Source organism: Salvelinus namaycush, chromosome 40 (genome assembly GCF_016432855.1).
Source record: "Salvelinus namaycush isolate Seneca chromosome 40, SaNama_1.0, whole genome shotgun sequence".
Classification (NCBI taxonomy): domain Eukaryota; kingdom Metazoa; phylum Chordata; class Actinopteri; order Salmoniformes; family Salmonidae; genus Salvelinus; species Salvelinus namaycush.
This window is the reverse complement of record NC_052346.1, coordinates 12,398,730-12,406,488: the sequence shown is the minus strand read 5'-3', so window position 1 is coordinate 12,406,488 and position 7,759 is coordinate 12,398,730. Positions and strand designations below refer to the sequence as shown.

At 44.4% G+C, this 7,759-nt stretch overlaps 1 protein-coding gene across 2 annotated transcripts in view; it reads left to right on the top strand.

Annotated features, from left to right (window-relative positions):
• The first annotated feature begins 1,583 nt into the window (after positions 1-1,583).
• Positions 1,584-7,759, top strand: part of LOC120033345 (vang-like protein 1) — a 66,063-nt gene continuing 59,887 nt past the window's right edge. Inside the window, exon 1 of one of the 2 annotated variants that reach the window (XM_038979641.1) lies at positions 1,584-1,742. The gene's annotated coding sequence lies outside the window, so the exon portion shown is untranslated. The remainder of the gene's footprint in view (positions 1,743-7,759) is intronic. The other variant, XM_038979640.1, reaches the window with a different exon arrangement.

Below are 7,759 nucleotides of genomic sequence, written 5' to 3'. Positions count from 1 at the left end.
TAATACACTAAACCCGTTTGTAACAGTTCCTAGTATTTCCTGTTCCACGCATCTGGGTGGGGTAGAGGTGAAATAGTTGAGAATCGATTGGTCTTCAGAGCAGACTCCTTGCCAATGAGGTGCTCTGAGGGTATTTTGCAGACTGACACATCATTGACATCATCTGACCTTGACTAGCATAGAGGCTCTGGAGGTCTGAGGGAAGAAAAAAACCCACATTATTTACATTCCCCTTTAAGAGCCAGCTCTAAGGCTTCACTGAGCTCATTGTTGTCTTTCACTGACTGGAACCAAGCACCCTACTATATCTCTCTAAGGTCCGATGGACTGCACTGATAACACATGATGCTAATCACTCATCTGCTTTGTTCATGTTGCAATGAGATAAACCATGATGGTACTCAAGCAAGAGGATGGCACTTTATATTACAGGATACATTTCGGTATTCTAGAATTTATATAATGGGATAAGCCTCGTGAATGCCGCCCACAAACACAGGGCTCTCCAGAGGGTAGTGAGGTCTGCACAACGCATCACGTGGGGGCAAACTACCTGCCCTCCAGGACACCTACACCACCCAATGTCACAGGAAGGCCATAAAGATCCTCAAGGACAACAACCACCCGAGCCACTGCCTGTTCACCCGCTACCATCTAGAAGGTAAGGTCAGTACAGGTGCATCAAAGCTGGGACTGAGAGACTGAAAAACAGCTTCTATCTCAAGGCCATCAGACTGTTAAACAGCCATCACTAGCACAGAGAAGTTGCTGCCTACAGTTGCTGCCTTTCATTACTCATCTCATACGTATATACTGTATTCTATACTATCTATTGCATCTTAGCCTAAACCTGCTCTGTCATTGCTCATCCATATAATTATATTTAAATATTCTTATTCCATTCCTTTACTCAGATTTGTGCGTATTAGCTATCTGTTGTGGAATTGTTTGATATTACTTGTTAGATATTGCTGCACTGTCAGGACTAGATGCACAAGCATTTCGCTACACTCGCAATAACATCTGCTAACCATGTGTATGTGACCAATACAATTTGATTTGAATGTTCATATTCGGATTAATAAATACCAGTTAGGCAAGGCTAAGTGCATATATGACTTATAAGAAAGAAATGCATGTAATGTGCACTTCACTATGTGCACTTCACTGAAAACATCCACCGGAGACAGGAGGGTGAATGTTGTTTTACTTTGCCTGGTTTCCATGGCACCAAACCCTAAGCTATTTGCACTCTCCTGTCACTTGTCCCACTTCAGCCATTTGTGACATGTCCCCCTAACAGAGCCTAGCTGCCGGTGTTTCTGACACTCACTGAAGGTGTTATATGTTTGGTCAGCGCAAAACACAACTTTGAAATGTGGGTGTGAACTGGACTCTGAATCAGAAATTAATTGCAAACACCTGTAGTCTACCTGTCAGACAAGTAAAGAAGATTTTGCCAAGTCATTTGGTCCTGCGGTTTTATCCTATTTTACTATATTTGCATTGTACAGCCTACTGTAAACACTTGACAGTTCACAGTTCACAGTCATCACCATTACCCCCTAGCGCACCATTGTCGCACTACACATTTCCCTTTCTCTCATCATGTAAGTGCTGCCCCCTGTACAACGGCTTGAACCCGGGCTGGTCCCCGACTGTACCGTGTGCTCGAAGGGAGAAATATTTCATTTACATTTCTGGATGAAATCTCTTCTTGGAATGGTTTACCTCCAGTGAAGGTGAGTAGCCGTGCGCGAAACAGTCAGAATTCCAACGTCTGCATCCCACGTTGAGGAGTTGTTCGTTGTATTGTATGAGTGCGATTGAGCCCGATGTAAATTGGGAGTTTGGTTGGCTTGTTCCTGCTTCATGTAAGCTACACTACTACTTATTTTTCTTCGGTGAAAATTCGTTTTTTGTTTTACAGGTAGACAGGCCTATATTGTATTACAACAGTACAACCTACGAGTAACCGTTTGTGTTTTCTAATACGCTACATGAGCTGTAGGCTACATGTGGAGAGAAAATGTGTTTTAGAATTCCCTCAACCCAAAGGACTGCAGTCAGCCAACGTAGGGTGTAAAGTTAACCCTTTAAAGTCATCTAAAGCAGGAGTTAATGTTTTCTAAAGCGTTACAAATAGAATGACAATAGTCGCTTGTTGTTCAATTCAATTGCTTCAATAATAACCTAACTCAAAAGTCTCAAACACATTTTCTGACTTAACTTTGAACCACTTTCTGCACACGGTTGACCGAATTCGTTTGTAGTTCAGTCTGGTTATCTTGTTACCATCAGCGACAGCGTTGCGTCTCCAGAAACAATGTTGCACAATGGTTCGTTGATGTCATTCACTCGCGTGCCGACAGTTTCATTTCATAAACATTTATCCTTAAACATTAGCTTGCTCTTTTTTTATATTTTAGTTATCGAACCAACTGTCTGGGTAGGGCTCAGGAGGCCTAGCAGAGACCAGGGAGTTTCCTATGGAAGTCAGCCATTTGGGTTACAGGTAGGGTCGGGCAGAGAAACAGCTGTATAGCTCTACTACAGTCTGAATATGCTGTTGTATGAAAATGACAGTCCAATCCGAAAACTAGCACTTTGTATTAGGTAGAGTACGGAATAAATGAGTAGTATTCACATGATTTGCCTTCACCACATGCTTGGTGTTAGCCAGGCTGTAGTATAGGTGTAACAATGTAATGTAAAGCGCTACCTGAACCTTGTGAACTGTCAGTGTTTTGTATTCTGAATGTAATCTGGACATTTTAAGAACTTCTCGCCAATGAGGTAGGATTTTGTTGAAACATTGTTCAAGACAATGTTGTTCAAACGAATACATTTTATAATAATCCAACATTTCATTTGGGCGTTCTAAACTACACTAAACTTGGAATATGTTACATAGTGGTCCCATTGAGTGTCACCAAGACCTGAAAATCCCAAAACATATAATAGACCGGTATGGTAATTAAGCTGAACGGACCGTGACGGACCATAGTAGATGGTACACCTCTGTGTTGAATAAACAAACCCAAACCAACTCATTTACTCAGTGTTTAAGATTTCATAAGAATAAATTGCAGACTGTGTGAATACAATGTAGCTAACCTTCCTAAATTCTCTAGATGCTCAGAAGGAATTGACTCCAATATACAGCTCTATTGAAACTCCATGGCTATGAGCATTGTACAGACTAGCAGTCTTGCTCCCCCTCCCCCAGTTGCAGTAAGGAACCAGGATGGTTGGTTGGTGGTAGTGCTTAGGAAATGCTGAACAATGAAACTCCCTTTGTGTTGTTCAACATGACTGTCTTGTCTCAGACAAGAGAATACACTCACTAGTGAAAATGTAAATATCTTCCTGTCTGACCATGAATAATTCACTGAAGCCATTATCATCTCTTTTATCTTTACACCGAGCCTAATGTCAGGGAAATGTGATTATAGGTGGTTTCCTTGTGGGATTTGAACATGACATCCTCCTGCAGCGCTCTCCATTCTGGTAGGCTAAATGGCTTCAGTTTGTGTGTCTCTTCACATTTGCAAAGAGAATATTTTAAAGCTGATGACATGATAACTGTCAAAAGCTCCTCGTGTGAGTGATCGTCAACATGGATGGGGAGCGATACTGTCCCTGTGAGAGCTTTAGGTGTAGTATTGTGGTCTTTGTGTCGGTGATCAAGAGAGATGTGATTGCAAACCAGGTGGGAATTGCTTGAAGCAGTAATCACAGATCAAGTGCCTCTGCTCAGCTACAGAAGTACAGAGAGACAGCTGCATCCTGGGAAAAAGTCCAAGAGGACATCTTTCGCCATAATCTTAGATAATGTGCGACATACAAAGTACATACAACAGCAAGGGGGTTCTTCATCTTATCTTATTTGAATCCAGTATGTTTGGATGCCAAAGTGCTGCAACAAACGGTAACACTGCTGCAACATTACAGTAACAGGCTACACCTTGGAATCTAGCTCTTTTATTACGCAGTGCTTTCTCCTCTTTTTGAGCTTATCATTTTATATATAGAAATCCCAGCTTAATTGTTATGCTCCTCATGCACTATGAGAGCTGTCTCTTTTGGCTCTAAGGCTGTGTTTAGGCAGGCAGCCCAGATCAGATATTTTTCAGAGCTGATCTGATTGGTCGAAAGACCAATTAGTGGGGAAAAAAAGATCAGAATAGAGCCGCCTGTCTGAACTCAGCCTTAATAACCTGTGGTGTCTGCATCTCTTGTGAGTCCCAAAATGGCACCCTCTTCCCTTTTTATAGTAGTACTTTTGACCAGGGCACATAGGATGCTGTATTCCCTATATAGCCCACTACGTTTGACCAGAGCCGTATGTGTCCTGGTCAAAGGTAGTGCACTATAAAGGGAATAGGGTTTCATTTGGGCGATTTGTTTCTCTGCATCTCTGACACTAATGAATGGCCGGGGGAGAGGGTGACATTCTGGAATGTTGATACAATTAATGGGTTCATTTGCTCCATGGACAGCATCTCGATCACCATGTGATTCCGAGGAACACATTTAGTCGCTGACTCGTGTTTCTTTCCTCGGTCGAAATCCCCCCCCCCCCCACCCCTCCGGCGTCTCAGATGAATCATGTTACCTTAATAAGTCGTCATCTCTCCCGTGTTCAGCTTGTCTTTCATTACGCTTGGAGTTAATAGAGTCCAAGTAGATTTTACAGTGAGAAGTATGATTGGACGTGTGTGTGTGTGCAGTATGTGCAGGTATGCGTGTGCATGCATACTCAATGAATATTGTTTCATGTGAAAAAAACAGGGCAGGAAGGGCGTGCCTCGTTGGGAGCTGCTTGTACAAATGTCAGTGTTGTCATTTTGTCCACCAGTGATTGGAACGCTCCTCTCTGTATCTCAGCTGAAGGTCTTAGTTCCTCACATCCGCACCACCACAACACAGCTGTTTGCCTCTGATACGTATGGCCTAGCTGGAATACCAGGCCAGTGCACTGACTGTTCTATTCACTCTGTCAGAGGAGATGGGTTAGAGACTATCTTTGGCTAATGAAGGTCAGGCATATCATTGGCTGGTAATGATGATGAGCTTTTAATAGGCTTTTTTTGTTTATGTTGTGGTGAGGTGTGGGAGGGGCTCTGTTGGGCACACGGCACAGCTGTACTTCCTGGTCACAGGCTAGCACAGGAGATGGCTTCAGTCAGCCTTTGTTCCTGAATACCTGCCCCAGTTGGCAGAGCCTTGTGCTTAGACTCGGTCACTAGAGAGAATTAAGCTATCCTTTTGGGAAAGTACAGTAGCCTAGTTTGTCTCTTCCCCAGTTTGGGAGAGAGTCCCATCTCCTATTAAAGGCTGTGAGTAGTGAAGGATCTGTAAATTAGGCTGTCATATACAGTGGGATTAGATTACCGTCTTTGGAGCCGGAAGCTTGGTCTTCTAATTCCAACCAATCTGTGGACTCACTGTCGCTGTGGAAACCATGAATGAAGAAACTACCTTTTACGTAAAGAAGAAAAAGGCAATACAAATGTTTTAGTTTTTTTCACAAAGAATGAACTACAGGACCTCACCTTATCGTTCCTGTGTTGGTCTGTTGTCGTTTTGTTTGCTCTGTTATCAACAGACTGTTACTACAACCTGCTCTGGAGGAAGAAGGATGTGGGGGGTCTTGAGGATCTGTCAGGGTTTGGATTTGGTGAGCAGGCACTTAACGCTCTTTGTTAATGAGTTTGTTGGTTAGATGGTTGTTTTCTTGTTTCTCTGCTCTGATGGTGTGCTGCCGCATGTTTGTCATCCTGTGCGTTTCATTCGTGGGTATTTACACTCCCGCAGTTCCTCAAGCATGAGTCTCAGAGTCACACCTGTGTGCATGCGGCTGTGTGTGTGTGTGTTTACCCTGCAGATCAGTCCCCATGCCTCTCTCTCCCGGCTCTCTGAGGGTGTGGTCCTTCATAGTGAGAGGATGTTTATCCAGTGTAAAAAGGAAAAGAGCGACTGAATGGAGGAAGATAAACAAGGAGGCTCTCATTGGCAGGCTCTGGGCTGCTGCCAGCTTGTCCCGCCATAGACCAAATCAGAGGCAGGCAAACACTGCTGGCTTCGGCTGCTGCGGATAACCTGATGGCTTCCCTAAGTAGGGGGGGGCACAGCGGCTTCAGCTTTAGTGCTGCACGGCCACTGGCACCACTCTAAGTAAAGACCAGGGACCAGATTAGTGTTTCCCTTATAGATCTGTTGAATACAGCCCTCAAAGCCGACTTCAGTCACCAACATCTTCAATTGAAACCCATTTCGGCCTAATTCGTTGACATAAAGCAGTTTAGCTGGGCTGTTGGGCAGGTGGTGACTGGCAAGGTGGTTGTGGTATTCTCTCTCTGACGCCCATCCTGACAGGGACCTGACCCCCATCTATTTAACCCTGTTAATCCCTGTTTCATCCCTCATTCTTAAAAGGATTAGCACAGGAGATGGAAATACCTCTGTGATGCTCTCTGTAGAACCAGCCTTATTTACTCTGGCCTCTGTCTGTGCTCTGTCTGTGCTCTGTCTGCTCCTGTAGCAGTATCTGTAGTCCTCAACCCAGGCCCTCTGCCTTATCCTAGCCACAGCGTATGTAGCTTTGCCTTACCCTGGTCAGAGTGTCTGTTGTCTGTCTGTAGCCCTGCCTTAATCTGGCCAGAGTCTGGATTGTCCAGCCTGGTCTTTTGACCAATCACATCAGATATTTCAGTGCTGATCTGATTGGTTAATTAGTTAAAAAAAGATCAGAATTGTGCTACCTGTCTAAAAGCAGCCTTTCTGTCTGTCTCACACCAGAGCTATTTTGCTTGCCTATCTGGCACTGACTGAGCTGGCAGCTGGCTCTTCAGTAGAATAAAACAGCTTTAGAGAGGTTTGTCATCATGTTGTTCAGTATTCCCTCCGATGATTCAGACGTTTAAAAGCGTGTCAGCAAGAGTGCTGCTGTTTTTAAAAATGAAATATTTAGACTTTGTTTGATAGAACTAGCTTTTTCAATCCCCATGTGCAAGCTTGCACACACAGACACACACACACTATATGGGTCATTGTTTACATTCCCCCCAACTGCCACTAGTTTCTAGTATTTCTCTAGTTTTCCCATCTAAGTGGCAGATAAGATGGCACGGGGCAGTATCTTGGATGAGCAGCTCTTTGCAATGAAAAGACTGGAACAAATGTGGTTATGAAAGCAGCAGCAGCAGGATGAAAACAGAGGGAGTGCCCCAAGGGAGAGTTCGAGCCCCGCTCTACTTCCCATGGCTTCCGTTGTGACTGCTGCGGTAGTTAATGTGTGCACAAGTGTGCTTTGCTTGTGTAATCGGTGTGAAATAGCTAGCTAGTTAGCGGGGTGCACATTAATAGCGTTTCAGTTGTCACTGGCACCGAGACTATGAAGTAGTTGTTTCCGCGGCTTTTGTGGAGCGATGGGTAACGATGCTTCATGGGAGGCAGTTGTTGATGTGTGCCGAGGGTCCCTGGTTCGAGCCCAGGTAGGGGCTAGGAGAGGGACGGAAGAAAAATGGTTACACTTGTGATATTCCAAAAGTGTTTGAATGAGCACACATACTGCTAACTCCAAACACGTCAGGACAGCCAGACGTGACTGTGGTGGAGACGGAGAGTGGTGACTGTAGCCCTCTGGTTAATTTCACAACAGATCTGGCTCAGTTAGTGGACTTCCTCTGCTGCAAGGGGTCATGGGAGATGGCATGCATTAAGTGTACAGCCCAGTGAGTGTGCTCGTTTCTGG